Source organism: Myotis nattereri, assembly GCF_964212035.1.
Source record: "Myotis nattereri genome assembly, chromosome: 8".
In the NCBI taxonomy this organism is placed as follows: Eukaryota; Metazoa; Chordata; class Mammalia; order Chiroptera; family Vespertilionidae; genus Myotis; species Myotis nattereri.
In genome coordinates, this window is record NC_138083.1 from 25072864 (window position 1) to 25099861 (window position 26998).

The 26998-nt window shown below is 43.1% G+C and overlaps 1 pseudogene across 1 annotated transcript; it reads left to right on the forward strand.

The window, feature by feature from the left end:
- The first annotated feature begins 17648 nt into the window (after positions 1 to 17648).
- LOC308523690 (large ribosomal subunit protein uL15-like) lies at positions 17649 to 18099 on the forward strand (annotated as a pseudogene). The gene has a single exon. The product of its transcript is annotated as a large ribosomal subunit protein uL15-like (transcript).
- Positions 18100 to 26998: the final 8899 nt, after the last annotated feature.

The window sequence follows — 26998 nt, forward strand, 5'->3', positions numbered from 1 at the left end:
CATTAAACATCTCCCCCCCATGGCCTTTGGAATAAATAAAACTAGAAAACCAACTGGTTCAGAATAAAGGTTCACTTACTTACTTTGGCCTATTTCCATGCAATATTTGCTTGAGGCTAAAGTATCAGCTGAGGGTGGAGTGGGTGGAGCCACCCTTGATACGGAACATTAAAATAAAAGGGCAGGAACCATAGAAAACAGACCCAGGGACATCCTAGTGCAAATGACCCCGTTTGGTATGGAAGAATCCCTCTGTTGAAGAACTGTCTTCCCTGCCCAACAATCCACCCAGAAATAGAAATCCACACAAACTACCTTGGGGGGCGGGGAGGGGCGCAGGGGAATATTTTTATGTTACAAGCATGTCTCATATAACTCAAGATTACAAACTTTAGAGTGGCATCATGCGGAAGCTGGAGAACCATCAGGAATAAACCCAATCTCCTCTTTCCCTTTCTCTTCCTCTATGTACGTGGACCAAGAGCACCTGCTCCAGCCCCCAAGTCCATGAACTGGCTCCAGAAGTAGATCAGAAGAACAGATGTCTCATTCTCTGGGTTACTTAACCTGTTATTCAGGACAAAATCCTATTAGCTCAATGCCCATGTCAGGTGTCTTCCTGTGATCCAATTATCAAAGACCAAGGAGAATAGGACTGTCTTGTATAAAGATGGTATCAGGGGCTTGAGTGCAGATTAAGTTAAATGATATGGCAGACTAATTTTTCCAAAAATGTCCACAGCAATATTTCTGGTCTTGTATGCTCTTCAGAACTTTGTCACTACTTCTCACTCTGAGAAGCGGGGTCTGGGTCCCCTCCGGGCTGGCACTTTTGACTGCTTTGACTAGCCAATAGAATATAGCAGAAGTGGTGACATGAGACTTCCAAGGCTGATAGGCATTAAAAAGATACCGTTTCACCCTGGCCGGTGTGGTTCAGTTGGTTGAGAGTCATCCCATGCACCAAAAGGTCACGGGTTTGATTCCCAGTCAGGGCATATACCCAGGATGGGAGTTCAATCCCTGGCCAGGTGTGTATAAGGGGCAACTTATTAACTTATTAATGTTTTTCTCTCTCACTTCCTATATCTCTAAAATCAATAAAAACATATTTAAAAGATAGTCTCTCTCTCTCTCTCTCTCTCTCTCTCTCTCTCTCTCTCTCTCTCTTCTCACCCTTTGTGAACATAGCCACCAGGCTAAGAGGGAACACATGGGAGAGTGAGGAGTCCGAGTTCTGTGTTCCCTCTGACAGTCCCACCTAAGGTCTCAGCTGATGGCCAGCATCAACCACTAGACATGGGTGAGGAACCTTCAGAGGGTTTCTGTCCCCAGCCTCTAAGCTACAGAGGTAAGCTGTACCCACCAAACCTGCACAAATTTTATAAATTCATAATTAAAATATATTGGCGTGAATGAATGAATGAATATTATTGCTATTGCTAATTTTAGCTCTTTGGTTGTAGGTGATCGGTTGTGCTGCCATAGTAACTAGTTTCAATAAGCTTTGGTACACCCATTTTCTTATCCCTCATTGAATGTGTGACCTCCTGATTTCTGATGTTCTGCTTTCCTTGTCTGATCTCCCCACCTCACCAAGCCAAGCATGATACTGAGGACATGTGGGATGCAGTTTCTCATTTATTACATGGCTTCTATTCCATTAAGAATGATTTGGGATATATACTTTTTTCTCAGAACATACAGGGTGATGGGGGGATAAAAGGTCACCAAGTACACTTTAAGTGAAAAGTATGAGGAGCAACCAAAGATGAAGCTACTGACCTTGGCTGGCTGGAGGCTTCTGAGTTTCTATATTCATTTGTTGGCATGACAAAATATCGAGGGCAAATCTGAAAACTTCCCGCCAAAACTATCTCTTAAATGTAAAGATTGGTTCAAATACACTATTGTCTGGAACGACTTAGACACAGTTCCTCCTTGAATGACTCCCTATCTAAGACCCGTGGGTTCTTAGAATGCCAGGAGCACCTCTAGGACACCATTCTGGAATGAAGCCTCATGCTCCGTCAGTCTCATGGTGGTCTTAGTACAAATATTTTGGGGGGGACAGGCTGCATTCTCTAATGCAATGGTTCTCAAAGTGTGACCCCTGGACCAGCAGCATCAGCCTCACAGGAGAACTTGCTGGTAATGTAAATTTGGGGGCCCATCCAGATATACTGCAACAGAAATTCTGGGATAGGTCTGTGTTTTAACAAGCCTTTGAGTGATGCTGATGCATATTAGAGTTTGAGAACTACAAGTCTAGTCAGGTCCAGTCAGGCATCAGAAATCACACCCATGATTAAAAAGAGAAAATATAATAGAAAGAACTGTTAACTAGGTATAAAGACCTAACTAGGTAACCAAAAAGGCAAATAGGGACCCCCAAGGTCTCCAGGAGACAACTGGAGAAAGCAGCGGCACTCCTAGGGCTAAGGGAACAAAGGCAAAAGATTGGAATTATTAAAACTAGATGCTGATAGGAAGGGCCACTGGGAAGGGTCCATGGTTCAGTTGGTGCTGTTCTCAGGACTCAGTCACTCAGTGGACTAGATCCAGGCTTCTGAGGAAGGGACCCTGATGGGGCCTGTCTGAGGGAGTGTAAAGAAGCTGGTTCTGTGAGTGTTGAATAAACTGCAAACGCCTGCTATCTGCTGCTGCCACAGAGAATCCATGGTGCTCAGTCTAGCACCCCCTATCAGCAGCAGCTGGCAAAGCTGAACCAGGATTAACAGGGTCTGAGTCCCAGGCCCCACCCCAGAGCAGGGTTTAGAGTTCAGAGACAATACCTTAATAAGTGGCAAGGTTATTTGGAGCTATTATTTCCAAGGAGTCTTATGTGTTCTCAGAACAAATATCCCTTTGGGGGCAGGCTGCCCTATGCCTAGAAATCTGACACCCACAGTACATTGAGCGGTTTACAGTGGCTCCCTCGTGTGTGTGTGTGTGTGTGTGTGTGTGTGTGTGTGTGTGTGTGTAGGGGGTGGGGGAGTGTCCTTCAGACAACAGGATGCTCTTTCCTTGGCCTCTTCTCCTGGTGAAATGGCCAGAGATTCTTTTCCCCACTGCAGAGGATAAAAGAGTGAAAGGGAACAGCTGAATGAGCAGGGATTCTTGGTGAGGGGAAGGAATTGAAAGTTCCGGGGGCTCAGGTTCTTTTGCTGCTTTCGAGAATGAAATATGCAGCAGAGTGGTCTGCTTCTATCTTCCTGGACATCATTATTCCCAAGAAGTGATAACTCCTTGGATTTCCACAGAGTTGGGATGAGTCTGACAAGCATGCTCCATGGCTATTTCAGAGAGCTGGCTCCTAAACTTTAAAAAGAGAAAAGCATATTATACTTGAAGCCTCCTTTGACAGCTGGCAGCATTGCCTCCAGTTCATGTTGTTCATCTCTGCTTCAGGCTCTATCAACCCTCTTCCCGCACCCCCTCCCCCATCCTATCACTTTCAAAGCAGCACAAAACTGAGATATGTCTCTCTTTCTACCACAGTCTGGCTCTTCCAGGAAATGGAATGCAGGAGAAATGAACACCCATAACTTTAAATGAAATTGAAAATAAATTTTGAGGGGGAATAAAATAAATCACTTTCCAAGGAGTGGGGAATAATGAGGATGTTTTCATAAGGGACATGGATGCTTCTTGCTTTTCAGTCAGCTGTAGCCCACACCTCTATCATGTCTCAGGAAATCCCAAGAAGAATTTGTTGGAAAGTTCTGATAATAAAACACTTTTTACACAAAGAAAATAAAGGTAAAAAGAGGATTCATTGTGTGCTGGATCTTAGATCACTCTTCCTTGGTAATTTTTCAGGGTTTGAGATTGATGCCAACTCTAAACTTGTCTTTAATGCATTTGCATTCCCGTAGAATGACTGTTTTTTCTCAGTTCACACTCAGCTCTGAATCCAAATCAACTTAAAATAATTATTCCAAGGTAAGCCTACTTCTGTTCAACTTGCTTCTTTGTACAGAAGGAATAGTCAGACTAGTTCAACATATCATCCAACTTTGGAAGGATCCCTATGGAGTGGAAGATAAACTCTAAACTCTTTATCCTGGTATTCAAAGTCATCCAGAGTCAGGCCTTCTCAACCTTTCTTTTATAAAATTTTTTTATTGACTTCAGAAAGAAGATCAGGGAAAGAACGATAGAAACATCAATAATCTGAGAGAATCATTGATCAGCTGCCTCCTGCATGCCCCCAACTGGGGATCAAGCCCACAACCCAGGTATGTGCCCTGACTGGGAATCGAACCATGGTTCATGGTTCATAGGTTCATAGCTCCTGGTTCATAGGTTGATGCTCAACCACTGAGCCATGCCAGTCGCACCACAACCTTCTTTCTTACTGTCTCCAACCATCTGTCACTTAAACATGTGCAAATTTATGTTCATCAACTTTCTTCCAACTTATATATTTTAACTTTTATCAAAATATTACCCAGCCCTGGCCAGTGTGGCTTAGTTGGTTGAGCATCATCCCGTGCACCAAGAGGTTGCCTGTTCTATTCCTCCCTCTCCCTTCCTCTCTCTAAAAAAAACAATAAAAACATATTTTTTAAAAAATGATACCCAACCTCCCAGCCCACCTCTTCTATGAGGCCTTCTCCAACTACACCAGCCCACCTATGGCCTCTTTCCTCTCCTGTACTACGTAGCATCAACTAACTCTGAAGATGATTGGCAATTCATCATGTCTTTGCTCCTCAGTGAGAATGTGAGATACCAAGACAAGAACTATGTTTTATACAGCCCCTGAGCTCCTAATACATCTTAAATTTGGAGCATAAATATAAATGTATGTGTCAGTGTTCTTGGCTGCAAACATCAGAAACTGACAGCAAAAAAATAATAATAATAATAAGGTTCCTAAGAATCTCACAAGAGATATGCAAATTCTTTATTTTAAGGGCATCAATAAATAACTTTAATAAACAAAGCAATGCATCATGTTCATGGGTGGGAAGATAAAATAGTAAAAAATGTGAATCTGCAAATTAAAATGTCATTTTAACATAATTCCACAGTTTTTCATGGACCTTCACAATCAAACTATAAAATCTATATGAAAGAACAAAAGCTGAAGAATAGCCAAGTCAATTTTGAAAAAGAAGAATGAGGATAAATAAAGAAACTCATTTACCAAATATTTAATATTTTTATGTTTGGTGATAATGATGAATGCAGTGTGGTATTGACACAAGAATACACAAAGGTCAATAGAACATAATAGAGGCCCTTGCCACAGTCCCATTCATACCTGAAAATATGACATGTAACAGAAGAAGCACTACAAATTACTGAGGAAACAATGGTCTATGTATTTATTAATGGTGTTAATGGAACAGCTCATTACACATGAAATTTAAACCCTACTTTATAACTATACAAAAAACTATTTGAGGTGGTCTCAAGGCCTAACAGTGACAATATAGGAGAATCTGCTTATGATTTGAGGCTAATGAAGATTTTTCACCCAACATACAAATCACAAAAATAGAGATTAATAAATTCAACTACATTAAAAGTTAACACTTCTGTATATCAAAAGACACCATTACAAAATATAAAGTCAAGCCACAGGCTGAGGGTATGGTCAATGTTCAAAGAATGAATACCCAGAATTTATAACTCACTCCTACAAATCTGTAGGAAAATGACAAACAACTCACCAGGGAAAAAAACTGGGCAAAGGATGTGATTTACTGAAGAGGAAATCCAAACACCCAATAATCATTTATATAATCTATTTCTCAAGTAATCAGGGATATGCAATCAAAACAAAATACCATTTCCCATCTGTCAAGAATTGTTTTTAAAATGTTGCTAAGTATGATAACTGTATTAAGAGAACAATAGAACACAGAATTATTACACAGTGGCAGGAATGCAAATTGAGGCAACCACTGAGGAGGGTAAAAATACACATATGCAGTGACCCGAAATTCTACTCTGACCAAAGCAATGCATCATGTTCACCGGTGGGAAGACAAAACAGTAAAAAATGTGAATCTGTAAATTAAAATATCACTTTAATGTAATTCCACAGTTTAATGTAAATCGCCAGGTAATGCTCCTGGGTGATGCTTTGAAGGTCAAGTTACTAAAAATTACCTAAAAGTGACAGTCACCTTCCCTTTCCAGCAGAGGTGGCATATGAGCTAGAAGCTCAACCAAATGTGCCCTTCACGCCTCAAGGTCTTTCAAGAGGACTCTAACACCACCAGTATTCATTCCAATGGTTCTCAGAAAGTCCTAAGACACTTAGCACTTATAGCAATCTTGATTTTTAACTAGTGAGTAATAACATTCAATAGTATTCCATGTCTTCAGTGGCCACTTAGCACCTCCCTATCAGGACACAGATATGATTTAAATGAGCTTAACATTCAAGGAAAAAAATAAACTTTAACACCAGGGAAAAGGACAGCCGGGGAATGAAAATGTCATCATGTCCACAATTTTAAATCTGCATCTCACCTGAGAACACCTTCAAATAGAACCAGGTTTGCAAAAGTAAAGCAGGCTTAGTGATTGACATGGAATGCTTGGAGCCCACAGTAATTCAGGTCCCACCTTTCCAACCAGAACGAATTAATTATTCTATCCACTTTATCCCAAGAAAGAGAGGCAAAGGCGACCGCAAAAGGTAAAGCAAGATTTCCAACAAGGAGCCTATCTTTTGTCCTTTGCTTTTAGTGGCCTCCAATGTGACCTACTAAAGGTATACCCTCAGCCCCAAAAAGGAAAAAGAAACTATAGCTTTGTATTCCCAACGCATGTATCTTTGCTTGCAATCTTGCATTCAATTTCAGTGTAATATGAAGAGGCCTATTCTTTTACAAAAAGTTCCCTCTTCCCACCAGGCTTGTTTGTTATTTTATGTATTTCTGCATCATTTGTAGACTCCGCTTTGATCTGCATTCCTTCTGGATGTGGGGTTTCCTTTTCAGCTACCAAAAGGAAAGCTGGTTTGTTTGAAAATCTGTTTATTTGGATATTTCGCTAGCCTCAAGTCCGTGTCTTTATCAGGATGCGCAGAGCTCCGTGTCTGCCAGTCTCAGACATCACTCATTTTCCCTAAGGAAAAGGCAACTTGAAAATAATACAACATGCCGTTTGTATTTGGAATATTCTGGAAAAGAGGCTTTAGAGGTTTCAGTTTAAAAGCTTAAGAGAAGTGATTCTTTACCAGATATATTTAATCGGCAATGGATCTTTCATGCTCAGACTGAAAAAAAAAAGAGTTTCCTCTCTCATTAGTTCTCAATTTTCTCAGCAAGCAGGAGCACTCATATACATAACCAACTGTGTCTACATTTACTGGTACAAACCTGCACCCTCCACAGAGCGAGGAAATCTATGGCAGTGTGGCACCTCTCTTCCTGTCTAAGCCAGCACAATCATGTGGAGCTAGGAAAAGAGAAAGTCAAAAAAAATCATACGAAGGTGACAATATCACTATGTCACTCGGTCACGTGATTAGGGATGCTGGCCATGGCATGGAGGATGTAACACACACAGGGCATCGTTGACTAAATGCAACTAAAGGCACAGTGTGAGTATCACATAATTGTCTTTGATGTGTATACCTGGTGGATGGGGGTGGGATTACTTGCTGGGGCTGGGGCTGGGTCACGGGCTCCTTAAATCAATCCGATAGCTTGCTGCTTATTACCTATACGTGATATTGGCTCTCTACCAACATTTCTTCCTAGGAACAGTTCTTAGGAAGACTGGAGCAGTCTATAGACAAAACATAGGGAGGAAATAAAGGCTCTCTGAATGGGGAAGACAGCGGACACTCTCCCACATCCTCCAAATGCCTCTTTGACAGAGAAACAGGATGTGTTCCCCAAAGAGCTTATGAGACAGTCACCTCATGGGATGGCAGTGGCCAGGACCCTTTTTTGAGGCTTAGCCAGCAGGATTCAATCTGGGAATCCAAACAAACTTAGGAAAACAATAGGCAGGACCAGGAAGGAATGGGAATTATTTGTCTGTTTTTAATAGAATCCTGCCTTCAAATTGCAGCTTTGCTCTAGAAAAAAAAAAAAAATCACAGTTTTCTTTAATGTTACACATGAACAATTTCTGGCTTCAAACCACAGAGATCAAAATAAACTCCAGTTGTTGCCTAAGAGCCACCCCTTTTTGCAGGGACACTGGGCCTCACTCAACTTAGGCTACCTTGGGACAGGTGGCCAGTCTACAAAGTAAGACTGATTGGGTAAAATGACTCCACACTGAGATTTCTCAGCTATTCAAGCAGTTACAAACCCCAAGTAGCAATTGAGATGGATTTGTTTACACCAAACTCTGTGCTGTTCTGATCTCTTGACTTGGCTGTCCATAGGAAGACCTTTGATTTTTCCAGAACCAGCATCATCATACACCCCCTTGGTAACCGAACCTCAGAAGTCCACATGTTTGAAGAAACCAGGAGTATTGGTTAAAGCAGGGCTTTGTTTGGGCAGAACATCTAGATTAGACTTGGCTCCTAAAAAGCCATCTCTTCAAATTATGTTATTTATGAGGTCCAGAAAGAGAGTGAGGTGGGGTCAGACCGAACTGAGGATTTCATTCTGGCAGATGAAGGAGAGGCTAAAGGATCCTTTGTGGAAAGTTTTGGGTTTGAGACTCAAACTATAAAATAAGCTCAGCAGAGTGGACAAGATTGTCAAAGAGACCATTAAGAGGAGGAGGAAATCTTCATTCTCAACACTCATCGGAGACACACAAAAATATGAGGGGTTTTGGCACACAGACTCTAAATATATGATATTTAATAACACATCTCACCTTATACCTTGATATCTCACGTGCTTAGATGGGACATAGTGAGAAATGGTGGCTTTCCTTGGAAGAACATTGACATCACACACTGACTTCCACAAAATCTCCTCCAAAAGGATTTGAGTCCTACCAATAAACTTCTACTGAGAAGCCCCATCTGAGAAGGTCTGGAGTGGACTATTCCAAGTGTGGCCCTCTGGACCAGCAGCAGCATCTGGAAGCTGCTGAAAGCATCAGAAAGCAAATTCTATCCCCATCCCCCATCCCAGACTTGCTGAATCAGAATTGTGGTGGAAGAAAGAAACAAATCTGTTTAACCATTGTTCAAAGTGATGCTTATGTATACCTAATTTCTAGAAGCACTAGGCTGGGGAGATCTTAGGGAACTATCTAGTAACTTTCTGAGGGGTCAGCCTCTGAATGACTTTGTAAATGCAGGAAGGACAATGCAAAGAAGAGAGTGGGTGCCCAGAACTCCCGTGTGAAAAGAGTTCGGTAATTGCCACTCACTTCTCCCTTAGTCTGAGGGCCCAAAACCAAGAGAGGTGCATTAACTTTGACCTTTAGTTGAGCACTGCACCCCTCCTGCCACCCTTCTCATTTTTCCTGTGCCAGTGCCTCAGTTTGGTTCCCTCTTGACTTCACCCCGCAGCTGCCCACTCAATTCTATTGCTGTGACCTACCAACAGTTTCTCAGACACTTTTCCTCCTCACTCACTGGCTCCTCTTTCCCAGGGACATTCACTCAAGCCCAGGGCTTACCCTCTGTCATGGATCATGGCCTGGCCCCCACCCATGCTGCTGTTCTCACCATAGAGTCAAACTCCATCCAAAAGTCAGTGTCACTGCTATCCTAGATGCTTCAGTTGCAACTCAAATCAACCCAACAACATCTTAGTTGAGCAATTATATAACCTATTGCCTCACTCCCAGGTTACAGTCAACCTCTTTTCTCCTGGAAGTGCCATATAAACACACACTTCTTCAAAGACAGGGAGCATCTCAGAGCTCAAATTCACCAATCATGATGTCTTTTTTAAAAAAAAAAGAAGAAAGAGAGAGAGAGAGAGAGAGAGAGAGAGAGAGAGAGAGAAGAAAGAAAGAAAGAAAGAAAGAAAGAAAGAAAGAAAGAAAGAAAGAAAGAAAGAGAAAGAAAGAAAGAAATCCTTTAGCTTTAGTTTCTAGGATGTTTTGGTTTCTATTCCATTCATCCAGAAAAAAAACACACAAAAAAAAAAAAACACTGCACTCATTCATTTCTCATTCCCCTCTATTTCTTCATTAAGGATGACCACCCCACACTCCATGCAATGATGACCCTGGTAAAGATAATGGTAATTGTAGCTAAAACATGTGGCGATCTTACTATGTTCCAGGTATGGAGCTAAGCATTTTACAGCCATTCTTTAATTTTCCCAACCACTCTATGAGGAAGGTACTATTATAATTTCTATTCTAGAGATGGGAAGACAGGCTTAGAAAGGTTAAGCCACTTACCCAAGATTACAGAGCTAATCAATTGGGATTCTGACCCAATTCTACGTTTTATTCTTAATGCTTTATTGCCTCTATAGTCATAGGAGAAAATACATGTAAAAGTAATTTTAACCTATGAAACACTACCCACAAGAAACCCATTCTTCTAAGGACTATTCCACTCTTTCTGATTTCTCCATTATTCACTCCCACTCTCCATTTGACAAGTGTCAACATAGCATTTTCTCAGTTTCTCTTTCACCACAACTGCAGATCCCAGTCTTGTTATGTGTCCTAAAGCTTCCTTGCACCTCATTTGCTGGCCCATTGCACCACGAGACACACATCTGATGAGCCCTCTGTGGAAGAGAAGGCTCTGGTAATGTCATTAATTCATTCACCTGCTTAGTACAAGGTTTATCCAGAGCCATATTTCAACCTTGCCTACTCATTGGAAGATTTAAACAGTCTCAGTGCCTGGACTCCAACCTAAACCAATTAAACTGAGGTCTCTGGGGGTGGGGCCCAGTCATCAATACTTTTTAAAGTTCCACGGGAGATTCTAATGTGCAGTAAAGATCGTGAACACTGACTCCAGGTTTAATCTCCCTGCTACTGTTCTAATATTACAAATCCCTCCAGAATGACCCTGACATCTGTGTTTCTCCAGTATGCTTCCTGGACCATCCACATACAGTAGAAGCTTATTAAATGTTGCCTACCAGGGGATTGAGATTTCATAGGGGTCTTATAATGATTTTCCTCATAGGGAAGTCATCCTAAATTAGCCACCAGGGATAATTCATCTCCAAATCCTGCTTGGGTCCCAAACCAAGCCAGAAGGAATTTATTCTTTGACATGTGAATCAAATTGGCTATGTTTTTTTGCTTTCTCTGTAACCGTATGCACTATGGAACGCTTATGAAGAGTCTTTTCCCAGCCTGAAAAGACCTTAAAAGGTCTGGGAGCGTGAGTTCTGGAATAAAAAGAGCAGGTTTGATGTTCATTTTGGATATATCAGTATCTTATGACCAAATTTCTTAAAATTAAAGAAGTTGGCTGTACAATCACTCCTCTTGGTGGCAGGGGAGAGACCCAACATAGGTGGCCGTGATTGGCAATGGAGTAAATGTTCGCAGAGTTGTTTTTTTTACCACGTCTAAGATAAAGTGTAAAAAATTTGGTAGATCCTTACCTGGCTGGTGTGGCTAAGTTGTTTGGGTATCATCCCATGCACCAAAAGGTTGCCGGTTCGATTCTTGGTCAGGACACATGCCTGGGTTGTGGGCTTGATCCCTGTTAGGGATGAAGGCAGTGACTGATATCTCTCTCTCTCTCTCTCTCTCTCTCTCTCTCTCTCTCTCTCTCTCAAAATCAAGGTAGATCCTTAAACTAAATGAGCCACAGGTGAAAGGTTACTTAACCCCGCCCCCCCAAACCATCTCTACTTCACCTGATCAATTTTGCTATCTTTTTCTGAAGTGAATGCACAGTAAAAGAAAATCCAAATGTTACTTTCCCTTGAAGACCTCATTTTCAACACTCTTACTCGGGGAGTCAGGAGTCAAAGCTTCTAGATGAGAGAAGAGTGGGCTTCCTGTCTAGGGTGTCAAATCATGTGACACCTTTCATCTCCTTTCCAACATAGGAATTAAGCCCAGGTTTACCTCGGCGACCGCACCTCCATGAAAGACAGCGAAAGAGGATTTTCAACAGGATTAAATGATATGAATAGCTTTCAGGGTTCCACTGGGGGCAGAGCTGGGGGGCGGGGCGCTGCGGCAGCTGCTCAGAGGAGAGAATAAAGGATTTGCTGGAGCTTTGTGACTCGGTGTATCTGCTGAGGATTGATCTGAGAGCCTTTCTGAGCCTCCTTTTCGGGGAAGGAGAAGGGCTTCTTTTCAAAGTCACATTATCTGGCAACAAAGCCTGACCCAAGAGGGTGGTGTTTGGGGGATTGCACACTTGCTGAGGAGAGAGGTGGCCTCAAAGGCTCCCTCAAGAAGAAGGCATGCAGGCCTCAACAGATGGGTCCAGAAGCTGGGAGGGGCTGGGGCTGGGGCTGGGCAGCCCAGCCTCCCTGACTTTCCCAAAACCTCTAACCTCAGCCTTCTCCCAGGTGGCTCCTGCTCTGGCAGCTACCTCCCTGTATTCCTGAAGTGAGGCTGTCTGTGCTGTCTGCCTGGGAGGCTGGGGGTGGGGGGTGGGGGGTGGGGGGGCGGCGTGGTGCATGGCATGAAGTTCAGGAAGATCACCCAGCTACTGCTGGGGACAGTGCAAAATGGTGCAGTCACTCCTCAAAGCAGTTTCTTATATACACTTACTACCTGACCCCCAAATCCCACTCCTAGGTAATTACCTGAGAGAAATAAAAACTGGGTTCGCACGAAAACTTGTACACAAATGTGTATGGCAGATCTCTTCATAATCGCCAAGTTCTCTCAGCTGGGGAGGGATGAACACCTGTGGTACATCCCTCCCGTGGCATATCACGCAGCAATAAGAAGGGCCAACCTGTTGGTTCACTGGGCCCCACAGATGAAGCCCCGATGCCTTGTGTTCAGTGAAAGAGGCCAGACTCACAGGTTGCATACTGGATGGCTCCCCCTAGTATGTAACGTTCCAGACATGGCAAAGCTATGGAGCATAGGGGAGGGGTTGTCTACAAAGGGGCAGCAAGAAGGGATGGGAGGGGATGGGGGATGGAATATTTGTATCTACATTTCAGAGGTGACTACATGACTGTGTGCATTCATCAAAACTCATAGAACTGGGCAGTAAGGAGAGTAAATATTACTATATGTAAATAAAATAAATTAGTAACAGCTATGTCATGAAAGGTGTGGAGAAGTTTTAAAACCCCCAATCCTTGTCTGGCCGGCATGGCTCAGTGGTTGAGCATTAACCTATGAACCAGGAAGTCATGGTTAGATTGCCAGTCAGGCCATATAGCCTGGGTTGCATCAGAGCCCATAGCTGGGTTGTCGGCTCGATCCCCAGTGTGGGGCATGCAGGAGGCAGCCCATCAATGATTCTCTCTCATCCCTTCCTCTCTGAAATAAGTAAAAATATATTTTAAACATATATTTTAAAAATATATTGAAAAAATAAAAATATGTTTTTTTAAAAAACTTCCCAGCCCTGATAGTGGCTTTGTGTATACTGTATTTCCACAGTCCCTCTTCCTGCCAGTGGTAACCAGGAAAGCAGAGTGGATTGTTCTAGGGTCCTATCACATTTTCCTGCAGTTGGTGAACAGGTGATTGTACCCCTGGCTGCTTCCTAGAGACCGTGAGAGGCACAAACAGTGGATTTTCTTACTGACAGTCCCAATTCCTCCCCTCGGCTCTTTCTCCTTTCTTCCAAGAAGAATGTATGGCCTTGGCATTCCTTCCTGGATTCCTTCTTCTAATACAAATTCCCCTTTTGTTTCCTCTTCAAGTTCTTCATCAACAAATTGAAAGGCAAATTGTGCTGTGTGTGCGCCATGATCAAAGGACCATTCAGAACCCCCACTTCCTGCCAAGGGACATCCCAGTCTGTGCCCCAGTGCCAACGGGGCTGAGTGCCTGGCTCCTCCAAGTGTGTTCCAGGACCAGCAACAGCAGCACTACCTGGGAGCTCCTGAGAAATGCACTCTCAGGCCTGCCCTAGCCCTATGGAGTAAGGATCTATCTTTTAACAAGACGCTCAGGGACTCACAGGCACATTAAAAACCAAGAAGCCCTGTGTCCGATACAAGCGTCCATCCTAATGACAGGAGGACTTAGATCCCCACTAGCTGTGTGGGAACGAGAGGCCCTGGGGTCTCAGCCAAAGCTGATTCTTAGTTCCACTGCTCACTCGCGGCGTGCCCTCCATCAAGGTGTGTGGTTATAAAAGTGTGTAACCTTTTGAACCTCGGTTTCTTATCTGTAAAATATTAATGCCAATTTCATAGCATTGCTGTGGTTGTTAGATGATGTAATGCAGGAAGGCAAGGCTACTGTGCCTGGCACAGAGCATAGGTTTATATACCTCAGTTGCCCCACCCCACCCTTTAACCTACACAACCAATTTGATATTTTTTGCCAGAACGCTGAAGTCAAATCTCAATGAGACATTTGAAGGACTTAAATGGGCTGTGGGCAGGGGGGAGAGGCCAGTGACTTTGGCAATTGCCCCTTTTCAGGGTAGGCTAGATCAGTGGTAATCAAAGCTTGGTCCCTGGAATAGCACCACCTGGGGACTTTTCAGGAACACACCTTCTAGGGACCTACCCCAGACTTACTAAATGGAAACTCTGTGTTGGACCCTTGTCACCTGTTGTTTATTGAGTATTCCAGGTGATTTTGACACATCCTAGTGGGACAGTCTCAAGACCAAAAACCTACAATCTTGGTCTTTGTCAAAGGCCTCGCATAAAGAAGAGATATTTAAAGAGGGTTGCTGGAAAGCCAATCTATTCCTTTAGCTTGGAGATTACTGGTTTTCAAACTCAGTACTAAAACACAAGGGTATGTGAAGACATGCCTGGTTCTGTTGTGATGTATATTGCCAGCAATTTGCAACTGATTTGTTCAACAAATTCATTCAGCAGCTACATATAGTGCTCCTGTTCCATGTCAGACACTGCTCCAGGCTTCACTATCAGGACCAGTACTTGGTTGGTTAACCAACATATTAGTTAAAGATGGAATCGTAAAACGTGGCATATGCAAACCTTTTGCTTTAACATAAAACATACAAATGGATATTTACTTGTCCCTCTTTTGTTCTAAGAAAAAAGCTTTCTCAGCTACCAATGTTGCATCCTATCTCATTCATAGCACATCCTTTATAATTTCCAATTTTGATCTCCCTAAATTGGAATGAAAGTTAAGACACTTGGAAAGCCATCTGAATGAAGAATCCTTCTAGATTTTTCAGATTTTTCCCCCATTCTTTTAAAGCTGTCTTGCTCACATTCAATTTAATAAGAAATTTGTTTAACTCACATTTATTTTCATCAAGTCATATTCAAAATAGCTTGCATAAAAGCAACATCTTTCTTTTAGCACTCATTTTATCAGTTTATATAATCATGACTTAAATGATATAATTACGATAACAAGTATAACTGGCATGCCAGGTTTGTAAATGCACCCAAACTGACTATTGAAAAATATAACGTTTCACTCTACTTGGTAGCTACAACAGCGCTCCATAAAATGGGTAGCAGCAGCCAGTATTTATTAAAGAAGGGATGGAGGACATAGGTCAATCCAATAATTAGGTAAAGGGGAAAATGGTTACAATAATCTATCATGATTGTTTTCAGGGAGCCTGCAAATCACTTATTTTTTAAGATAATTTGAGTAGACTCAGGATTATTTCTATAATTATGCCTCCTTACCCCACATTTCAGCTTGCTTTCTCAAGTGGAGGCTATTAAGGATGGTCACCTTAGGCCAGTGGTTCTCAACCTTGGCTGCACATGAGAATCGCCTGGGAATCTTTTTAAAATCCTGATTTCTGGGCCTCATCCTCCGGAAATTCTGTTTCTTTGTTATGGGGTGGGACCACAACATTAGTAACAAAGAAACAGAATTTCCGGAGGATGAGGCCCAGAAATCAGGATTTTAAAAAAAAATTCCCAGGTGATTCTCATGTGCAGCCACGGTTGAGAACCACTGCCTTAGGCTATGCTCAGCTCACAGAAGTTGACTAATGGCAATCATTACTCATTGCATGCTTGCAAGCAATTTTTGTGGTTCTGTTTTCTTTAAAATTTCACCCAAGGAGGCTTTATTAGCTATCTATTATCACAACAGTGCTGCATAACAAAGCAGATCCAAACTTATTGACTTAAAAGATCCAGTTGTTATTTCCCACAAGTCTATGTGTTGGCTGGGCCAATCAGGCTTCAGCTGTGTCCACTCAACCCATGGGTCAGCTAGAGACTGACTGATTAGGGAGGACCTGAGCTGTGGCCACTCAGTTCTCCACATAATCTCTTATCCTCCAGGAGGTTGGCCCAGCTTGTCCCATGGCACTGGCAGAGCCTTGAAGCAAGAGGGAGAGAAGTGTGCAATAACTGGAGACCCAGGCTTAGAGTTGGCACTATCTCTTCGGCTTCATTGGCCAGAGCAAGTGATGGGGCCAGCACAGATTCAAGGGGTGGGGAAGTAGGCCGCACCGCTTAGTGCAGCGGTTCTCAACCTGTGGGTCGCGACCCCTTTGGCGGTCGAACGACCCTTTCACAGGGGTCGCCTAAGACCATCCTGCATATCAGATATTTACATTACGATTCATAACAGTAGCGAAATACAGTTATGAAGTAGCAATGAAAATAATTTTATGGTTGAGGTCACAACATGAGGAACTGTATTTAAAGGGCCAGAAGGTTGAGAACCACTAGCTTAGTGGGAGGAATTGTAAAATTACATCCCAAGGGGGTGTGGGTATGGAGCTAGAAGTAAAGAGGTGGGGTGTTTTTTGGCAATTAATCAATCACAGATGCATTTGTAATATGACAGTGGGGAAAGGACAGATGAAGGAGGTTTACAAAGTACATTTAAATTCTCTGAATCTAAGTTTATAACCTTATTACTATTATCTGTGGAGTGGAGGTCTGGAAGATATAAGGGCATTTTTAAAAAATATGAAGTTTAGCCCTAGCTGGTTTGGCTTAGCAGATAGAATGTCAGCCTGCGAACTGAAGGGTCCCAAGTTCGATTCCGGTCAAGGGCATGTACCTGGGTTGCGGGCACATCCCCAGTGAGGGGCATGCAGGAGGCAGCTGAATTGATGTTTCTCTCTCATCAATGTTTCTAACTCTGTATCCCTCTCCCTTTCTCTCTGTAAAAAATTAATAAAATATATTTTTAAAAATATGAAGTTTAGTATGATTTGATATAAGATATCCATATTATCATTTATTTTATAAAATTTACATTTTTTAGAAAGTTAAATGACTTATTTCACTTATTATGTGCTTATACAAGGCTTTTTTAATAAGTACCCTACCTCACAAAAAGAAGGGTTATTAGTTTTACTTCCCAGGAAAAATTTATTGAATTTCATCAAAATCTACACATTTACGGTATTTGAGAAGAGATCTCAATTAAAAAAGAAAGGAAGGAAGGCAGAAAAGCAGGTAGGAAGGGAAGGAGGGAGGAAGGAGAAATCCCCTGTGTCAATGACTTGGGAACTCACAACCTGTAAACTGGAAGACAGTGAACCCAGAAAAGCTGTACCCATCTTTGGACAGGCCAATTTGTGAATGTGTTTTGAACAAGAGCAATTAGACTGTTAAGAATTTAATCTACAATCATTTCCTGCACGCGAATTTATTCAGTGACTTAATAAATGGTTGCTGAGCTCTTGTATCTCAGCCACCGACATGCCATCCAGACTGAGGAAGACCAAAAAACTTCAGGGCCCCATGAGCCATGGCCACAGCCGCATGGGCAAGCTCAGGAAGCACCCCGGGGGCCGAGGTAATGCTGGTGGCTTGCATCATCACAGGATCAACTTCGACAAATATCACCCAGGTGACTTTGGGAAAGTTGGTATGAGGCATCACCACTTAAAGAGGAATCAGAGCTTCTGCTCAATGGTCAACCTTGATAAACTATGGACCCTGATCAGGGAGCAGACACGGGTAAATGCTGCCAAAAGCAAGACTGGAGCTGCTCCTATCATTGATGTGGTGTGATCGGCTACTACAAAGTTCTGGGGAAGGGCAAGCTCCCAAAGCAGCCTCTCATGTGAAGGCCAGATTCTTCAGCAGAAGAGCCAAAAAGATTAAGGGTGTTGGTGGGGCCTGTGTCATTAAAATGTCCACAAATTAAAAAAAAAAAAAAGTTGATGAGCAACTATTCAAAAACAAACAAAAAGTCACTGCGCTAGGTATTTGGGGATCATCTTTGGACTAAGCAAAATGATCAGAAAGATGTATAGTTGGGACAATATTATCTTTCCTTCCTTACCTCTTTCATCATTTTGTCCCCAAAACCACCCCAGCTGTCTTTGAGGGGCCCTCAATTTTAAGTGTGTCATTCTAAGAAAGAGTTGCATTTCTCAGCATTCCATAATGTGAGACCCATGCCCCTCCCCCAATGCTTATAATTATATACCCACACATATGTGGATATCTTTCACAACAAAGTGCCAGGAAAGCCTTGCTTCATCTGAGAGACGAGCTTGCTGGCCCTGCATGGGTTAAGTTCAGCTTGAGGCTGTGTTGTTTTGGTCACCCTGGCTGTCTTTGAGCTTAGCATTCAATTTTCCATCCATGTCATTATGCTTGACCTGCCTGTCTCCATGTATTGTTGTTCCTCTTGACCTTGGTCTTTACCTTTACCTCTATTTTCCTTGGTCTTGATATTTATTTACTTATAAATTTCACCTGAAAGTTGCCTGAATTTTTTTTTTTTTTTAGAATATGCTGGTATATAAATATATACTTGGGTAAATAACTGTGAGACATTCCAGTTATGACACTGAGCTCGTGATGGGATGATCAAAACGTAACTTTGACTAACCGGTACTTACGCCCAACGATACGGCATGGCGCCAATCAGTGGAAAGCACATTTAAGAACAACTGCCTAGCTGTAGATTTTGTGTATTCACCGTGGGTTAGACCTTAGCGTACAGACAAATCACTTGGGCATCTTGTGAAATTGCAGACTCTGATTTAAAAGGGGGGAGGGGGGGAAATGAGCGTTCTCTCAAGCTCCCAGGTGATGCCAATGCTACTGGTCATCAAATTGCATTCAGAATAGCAGGGGAGAGAGAACATAACAAGTAGCCAAGCTCCAAGGACCAACTCTGTAGCGTTTAGAATTGACTTGTTTGCTGTAGCCATTTGGTAAATATGTGAGGAATTGATCCTTGAAAAATCAGTTCAGAAAGCAGATGCCGTTCTCAGCTCTGCACCCCAGGCTCTGCTAATCCTCAGTCAGTGGCATCAACATCACGTTTGTCTAAAACTGGGGGAGAGGAGGAACAGGGAGTTAATGGGTACAGAGTTTCTGTTTAGAAAGTGGAAAAGTTCTGGAGAGTGGTTTCATAACAACATGAATGTGCATTTTAAAATATATGTATATTTTTATTGATTTTAGAAAGGAATGGAGAGGAAAAGAGAGAGAAACAGCAATGATGAGAATCACTGATGGGCTGCCTCCTGCATGCCCCTACGGGGAGTTGAGCCCATAACCCAGGCATATGCTGAAATGGGGAATCAAACTGTGACCTCCCAGTTCATAGATCAATGATCAACTACTGAGCCACGCCGGCTGGGCTGTACACTTTGAATTGTACACTTTAAAATGATCGGTGGCAAATTTTATGTTATATGTATTTTACCACAATTTAAAAAATATCATGCCCAGAGCTGATCAAATCCTTCAGTTATGTGAAGGCTAGTGCAGAATGTGCTGGGCTATATTTTTCCTTAATTGCTCACCCCCTACATTTCCAGTAATGCAGCCTCAGACCCTGACCCTGCAGCGTCAGACTGTGGCACTACTCTTCTTAGTAGCTGCATTGCACTTTCAAGGCATATTACACGTGTGTTATATTAAAAAACCCACCTCCTCTTCGCATAAATTACTAACAAACTATTCTAAAATAGTGTAATTTACTTCTGTCGTTTTTACCTGCCTTTGAAAAAAATGTTAACTTCCATGGATGCAATAGCTAACTTTTAGAAATTAAACTTTCTCCTTAATAGTCATCTTATGTTTTCTATGCATTAGTTTTATTTCCAAAAGAGAAAAGAAACTTTTCTCTTTTGGAAATAAACTTTTCTCTTTTGGATATCATATCTGAACCTTTTCTCTTTTGGAAATCGTATCTGAATAATATTAATGAAAATCTGCATATCAGAAAACCTAAGTTATGACTAATCTTTAAGGATCTAGAAATTTATAGGTAGCACTTGTACCAGTATTTCTGTGCTCAAGCTAATGTTTCTTTAGCCATCCTTGAGTGCTCTTGGCATAAAAACAATAATAAAAACAACTATTTACCTCCCAAATGAAAAGTTAAGCACTGCAATCATCTACTTTTTATGTTCTTAATAACTTCTAATTTAGAGCAAGCCATCTGTAAGGAAACCATTGGCTTGAGAACAAAAGTGTCAAACACAGACACAGTCTTCTAATTTATTGAGAACCATTAACCCAGACATGAAATCCTGGGATCTGAAGCCCTGTGGCTTTTGTGCCATTGGCAGGTGTAATCACCTTCCTTTGACTCTCACATTTATGTTTATTTTGAAACTTTCTCAGATAACTGAATATATTTAGGTCTCCTTTCCACGTGCTCCAACAACTACTTTGATGTATTTTTAATTTTTTTTTTAGATCTGGAGGCAGATTTTGGTTTGCGCATGTTTGGGAAGCTGAGTGCAAATGAGGTGAAAAGGTGTTCATGGAATAAATAGCATTGTGATAGTTTTGGTGGGGGGATAACAAAGTAATACTGTTTCTTCCACTTTCTAAGTTCTTCTGAGACAGATAACAGAGACAGATAACAGGAGAAAATAAAAACATTAATACATGCGCTTGGGAAATTTACATAACATGAACATTCCAAAGACAATGAGCCCACATTGGGACTATATGACATTTTGGACAAAGAGAAAAAGGTGGTGAGGGGGGAACAGGGTCTTAGATTTCAGAAGTGAAAATAACCAATTTACAGGTAGTTGAGGAAGAGCAGAACTCCACGGCAGGTAAATTTTTGCTAGGCGACTCAGAAACAATGAAACACAGTGGGTAATCCAGTAAACATGCTTGGATTCCTCCTGACTAATTCTAGGGTGAAAATGCTTAAGGTGATTATGCCAAGCTTCCCTTCCTGAAGCAGGTTTTTAAAATTCTGAATCTCTTTAAGAAAAGGGACACAAAAATCTCTTCCTGAGTTTGTTGGGCTTTAGTTGATTTCTGTTTGAAATCACCTGCACGACAGGGCCACTGGCTCCCAATGCTACCTGCTTCTGGAAGGGTCATTTCCAGAGCCGTTTAGGGGACGGAAAGATTTGGGAGAGCTCAGTCACACTTCACACTTATAGAAAATTGTTAGTTGTATTTAGATCAAACAACTATACAAACGGATGGATTGGCTTTAAAAAAAATGCTATCCTGGAATATCTGGAGTCGAGTCATTTAGGTGTCATTCACAGAACAGACAACTCTCTATGTTATTGCCAAGAGGGGGGGTGAGTGAATGATTTACAGTTGTGTTGAGAATCCTAATTAACAGCTATTTACACCCAGGGTTTTTGAATTTCAAAGTTGACGCTTAACTATAAGGAAAGAATATATTTTATAAGTGAAACTTTTTCTTCCCAGCTCCAATGAAACTATAAAAGAATCTTAGATTTTAGTTCAAAGAGTGAAATGAGGAAATAAATCCCACAGTTCCTGGATGATGCATCTTTTTTGTTGTGTTTTTTTGTTGTTGTGTTTTTTGTTTTTGTAACTTTCTGTGATTGGCTGGCTAAAGGCAACGTGGGCACATAACTCTCCTGGTCCTGATAGGTTTCCATGTAATCACTGTGAGACAGGGTTGGGGCAGGACAGGCAAAATGATAAATGCCTGAGCTCAAAGCAAAACCAAAACAATGTTTAAAACGAAGCTTGTACAAAATTATTGTTGATAATGCAAGAAAGTCATAGTTCTGGTTTCCAAAGAAAGTTAATTCAAATCTCTTGCGTATGTAAAATGAAGCTTTGGGGGCGGGGGTGGGGGTGAAAATGGTTGGATCTATTCAATTTATGCTTGAGTGTATAAACTTGTGGCCTGGTTATGGTTGCTGTGGGAACTATAACTTAATCCTGATTCTTTTTCATGTCTAATTTGTTGCCCATAGGTTGGTGTTTTCTTTTTTTTTCTTCTTCCTGCGAACTTACCATGTAGAAGGAGGAGAATAATCCACAGAGGTGGGTATGCTTGGATGGGGAGCTGGCTGGACAGAGTTCCTGGGGCTGGCGTTTTCTGCCATGCTAACCTGGTGGAACAGAGCAGAGCTCGTAGGACCTATCAGCATCCTTTGCTTCTACTGGAAAGGAGCAGAAATATATCACATCTGTTTTTCTGTGGAATAAGGCTCATGAGCTTCCTTAACTTCTCTGTAATATTCAAACAAAGGAAAAGGAAGATACTAAAGGACATTTTAAGTGTCCCTTTGGGCCTTCCTCTCTTATTTAATGGAAAGAAGAAAGGAATTGGGAATAAAGGAATAAGGGAAAGGAACCATGTTCCGCTTGTTCATTACTATAATTGCACTGTCTTCATCTGAGACAAGCATGCCCTCCACTCTGTAATGCTTAAGTCCACTATTTTTAAAATAGTTTTATTGATTTTTAGAGAGAGATGGAGAGATAAACATTGATATGAGAGTGAAACATTGATCGGTTGCCTCCTGTACACCCCCTATCTGGGATTGAGCCCGAAACTCGGGCATGTGCCCTGACAGGAATCGAACAGGCAAACTTTCAGTGCGTAAGACGATGCCCAACCAACTGAGCCACACCGGCCATGGCTTAAGTCAGGGGTGGGCAAACTTTTTGACTCGAGGGCCACAATGGGTTCTTTTTTTTTTTTAATATATTTTATTGATTTTTTACAGAGAGGAAGGGAGAGAGATAGAGAGCTAGAAACATCAATGAGAGAGAAACATCGATCAGCTGCCTCCTGCACATCTCCCACTGGGGATGTGCCCGCAACCCAGGTACATGCCCTTTACCGGTATCGAACCTGGGACTCTTCAGTCCGCAGGCCGATGCTCTATCCACTGAGCCAAACCGGTTTCGGCCACAATGGGTTCTTAAACTGGACCGGAAGGCCGGAACAAAAGCATGGATGGAGTGTTTGTGTGAACTAATATAAATTCAAAGTAAACATCATTACATAAAAGGGTACGGTCTTTTTTTTTTTTTTTTTAGTTTTATTCATTTCAAACGGGCCGGATCCAGCCCGCGGGCCGTAGTTTGCCCACGGCTGGCTTAAGTCCAATATGTTGTGTTGTCGTCCACCATGTTCCTTGCATCCTACACAGTACCTGGTACATCAATAACTATTTTCCTCAGCATTTTACAGTGAAAAATTTCAAACATAGAAAAAATTAAAAGACTTTTATGTGAACACCAGCATGCCCACCACCTAGAGCAGTGGTTCTCAACCTTGGCTGCACATTAGAATCACCTGGGAATCTTTTTAAAATCCTGACTTCTGGGCCTCATCCTCCAGAAATTCTGTTTCTTTGTTACTAATGTTGTGGCCTCACCCCATAACAAAGAAACAGAATTTCCGGAGGATGAGGCCCAGAAATCAGAATTTTAAAAAGATTCCCAGGTGATTCTAATGTGCAGCCAAGGTTGAGAACCACTGACCTAGAGCCAATCATTAGCACTTATTTTGCTTTAGCATTTATCTACCCATCCATCCATCGATCCCTCTAATTCTTGTGCATTTCCAAGTTGCAAATATCTTTTCACTTCCCTCTAAATACTTCGGCACTTATATAATTAACTCAAATAGTACAATTGTTTTTCTTTTGAACATAAAATTAAATACTCCAATCGTAAGCCTACTTTTTAATGAATTTTGCATGCATACACCTGTGTAACCCAAACCCTTATCAAGATACAGATTACCCCTCCCCAAGAGGCCTCAAGCCCATCCCAGCTGTCTCCACCCTCCTATCTCCGCAAGCAATCACTGCTTCAATTTTTAATTACCTAGATTAGTTTTGCCTGTTCTAGAACTCAAAACAAATGGATTTATGTAGTATGCAGTCCTTTGCGTTTAGCTTCTGTCACTCACATATTTTTGAGATCATTCGTGTTGCTTAATATAACGTAGTTCTCAATAAATAATGATTTGCTTACTTTTATCAGTGTTAACCCGAGCTTTAAGTTGACTAAAAGTATCAGCATCCTTTTTAATTGTATAATCTAAATACAATTATAACAGCTTGAACGTCTCTCAAGCTATGTTAGTTGGTTTAGCACTGCGGTTTGTTGGTGATTCAATAAAGGAAGGGTAAGTTTTGTGGAAAAAGAAAAACAAGGCATCATCTTTTTAAAATTAAATTGCCCATGGATGGTGGTTGGAGCACCTGAGACAGAGCAGATAGTAAGAGACTATAGCCTCTCCTCTTCGCACAGGTACAGGTGTGATGGTTAAATGCGGCATTTTTCACAGGAACAGTTTTCTGGAGTCTTCACTTACGATAGGCTACAGCCAAAGGTAGGATGTAGGTGACCTGGCCAAATCTGCATGTTTGAGTTCTTTCCACAGTGGTTCCCCACTCAGCAGGGAGGGGCTGAGAACTGCTGTGGGGAAGTATAGGATGAGCTTCCACTTGTTGCAGTACACGTGACTGGCTTTTTGGGGGAGTACCAATGAGTTGGAAGAGTCCCAACTGAAAATTTTCAAAAGAATCCCCTCAAACCCACAACTGTCTTCTCTACAAGTGGGTTCCCAAGCTCAGAGAGGGTGAGGGACAATGTACTATTTAGCAGGATAATTTTATTGGTGTGATTTGATATTTCTATTAGGGTGGATCGGGTAGTTTCAACCCCAGGAAAATCAATGTTCTCTCTCCTGTTAGTCAAGGGGGCTAACCTCACCTGTGGCTTGGAGCCGACCCCCACCCCGACCCCCGTTTACATGCAGCCCAGATTACTAACAGGAGGCACCTGCTCTCAGGTAGCCTTCTTGGGTTAAGCCAGGTGGCTGGATCTAAACTGCTCAAGGAAAGGCCTCGCTCCATAACTTCTTTTTGAGACCTGTGTGTGTGTGGGGGGGGGGGGGGAGGACAGGGGTACAGGGTATAGAATTTGAACGGGTTTGGGTAATGGGAACTATAAGAGATGTGTATTTTTGTACCTCATCAGCCTTCATAAATTGTGCTTTTTCCAGCACCAGCATTTTGCTTTTGGGGAGTAGAGGTGAGGAGGGGGCAGATAGGAGGTGGGGGAGATTAGTTTATGGAAACTGGTAAGAAAAGTCTGTATAGCCCTAGCCAGTTTGGCTCAGTGCGCAGAGCGCTGGCCTGCAGACTGAAGGGTCCCAGGTTCGATTCCAGTCAAGGTCACATGCCCGGGTTGTGGGCTGGATCCCCAGTAGGGGGCGTGCAGGAGGCAGCCAATCAATGATTCCCTGTCATCATTGATGCTTCTCTCTCTTCCTCTCCCTTCCTCTCTGAAATCAATAAAAATATTAAAAAAAAAAATAAAAGTCTATATAGGAACACAGTTGGCAACTGGAGGCCTTGCATTTAGGATAAATGGGGAAAATGAGGCCTGGGGAACATGAAGACAAAATGCCCAGTTTGCCACTGCCTATGCCAACGACAAGCTTGTTCTGCTCTCACAGATACCTCTTTGAAAGTATGGATTAATTCTCTCACCAATGAGCATTAGATGGGATACATTACCATTAAGACGGTGCCTTTCTTCGGTGTTCTTGAGCTGCTGAAATGCTAATATTCTAAACCATCCTTGCTGGCTTTGAATCAGTGTAAAAAGGTCAGTTACCATATTTTATTCCCCTGTGTGAATATTACTGTCCATATTGAGACACCCATTAAATAATAACCACAAATTACCCACCCTTTTATACTCTCATAACTCAGCATACTGGAAACTATTTTCCCTTGACCCACTGCAGCCCATTACGCCACAGAGCTCCGGAGGGCTGGAGCCAGGATCCGGTCCCCAAATAGTCACGCCTTTTCTGTAATACAAGGGCCAAAACTTTGTCCATCCTTCAGTGGAAACCATTCTCTTCCTTAAAGAGGTCCCCTCAAACACAGCAGCGGGTCCTCTGGAAGAGGGGTGAGAGAGGCTTCCGCCAGCCCGCAGGTTTCCTTTGACCTTGACAATGACCGGAGGCTCGCCTCGGGGTGGAAAATAGCCTGAGTGTCCACTGCCACCCCAGAAAAGCCAAGTGGTGCTGCCAGGCGACGGCGGTGAAACATAGATGGTCCTTTCCAGGCTCATCTCTTGCCACCCAGAAAGCAGCTCGGAGGCCGCCTACAGGTGCAGTCCCGGCACTGCGGCCAGGGCAGCGGGGCTGGGGAAAGGGTGAGCCCGAGCCCACCAGCACCTCTGCCTGCCCACCTCTGCAAAGCCCGAGCAGGGCCCCAGCGCGCCCGCGGCCCTCTCCCTCCAGTTTCCCCTCGCCGCAGCCCAGGCGCGGTTTGGGAAGGAAACTGAGAGCCCTCCGAGGCTCCGCAGACTCGGATTTGGGAGGGGGTGGGGCGCGGCCGAGGCTTTCCCTCGAAACTGCGGCGAGCCTGGCTCCGGGAAAGTTTTTCAAAGTTCCCAGCAGCGCCTGCCCCGGTCGCCTCCGCTGGGCGAGCAGACGGCGGCCAGCGCGCCAGCCCCGCCGCCGCCTCTGCCGCTACCGCCGCCAGCAGCGCGCTCTGGACGGCTCGCTCCCTCGCGGGAAGCGGGCCGGCTCCCGGCGGGCAGGCCCTCCTCCGGGGGCGAAAGCCGCAGCTGACGCAGGCGGCTTGGAAGGCGGAAGCCGCCCCGCTCCGACCGCTCGGGCAGCGCCGCGGCGCCTACACCTGGGGTCCCGGCGAGCGGGCCGAGGCGCCCGGCCCAAGGCGCCCGAGGGGGCGGTCCGCGCCAAGGGCCCCGGGCGTCCCCGAGCAACTGGCACTTCCAAGTTCTTTCCTGCGCCCTCCCCCCATCCTCGCCAGACCCAGGGCTCCCCGGGGACGGGG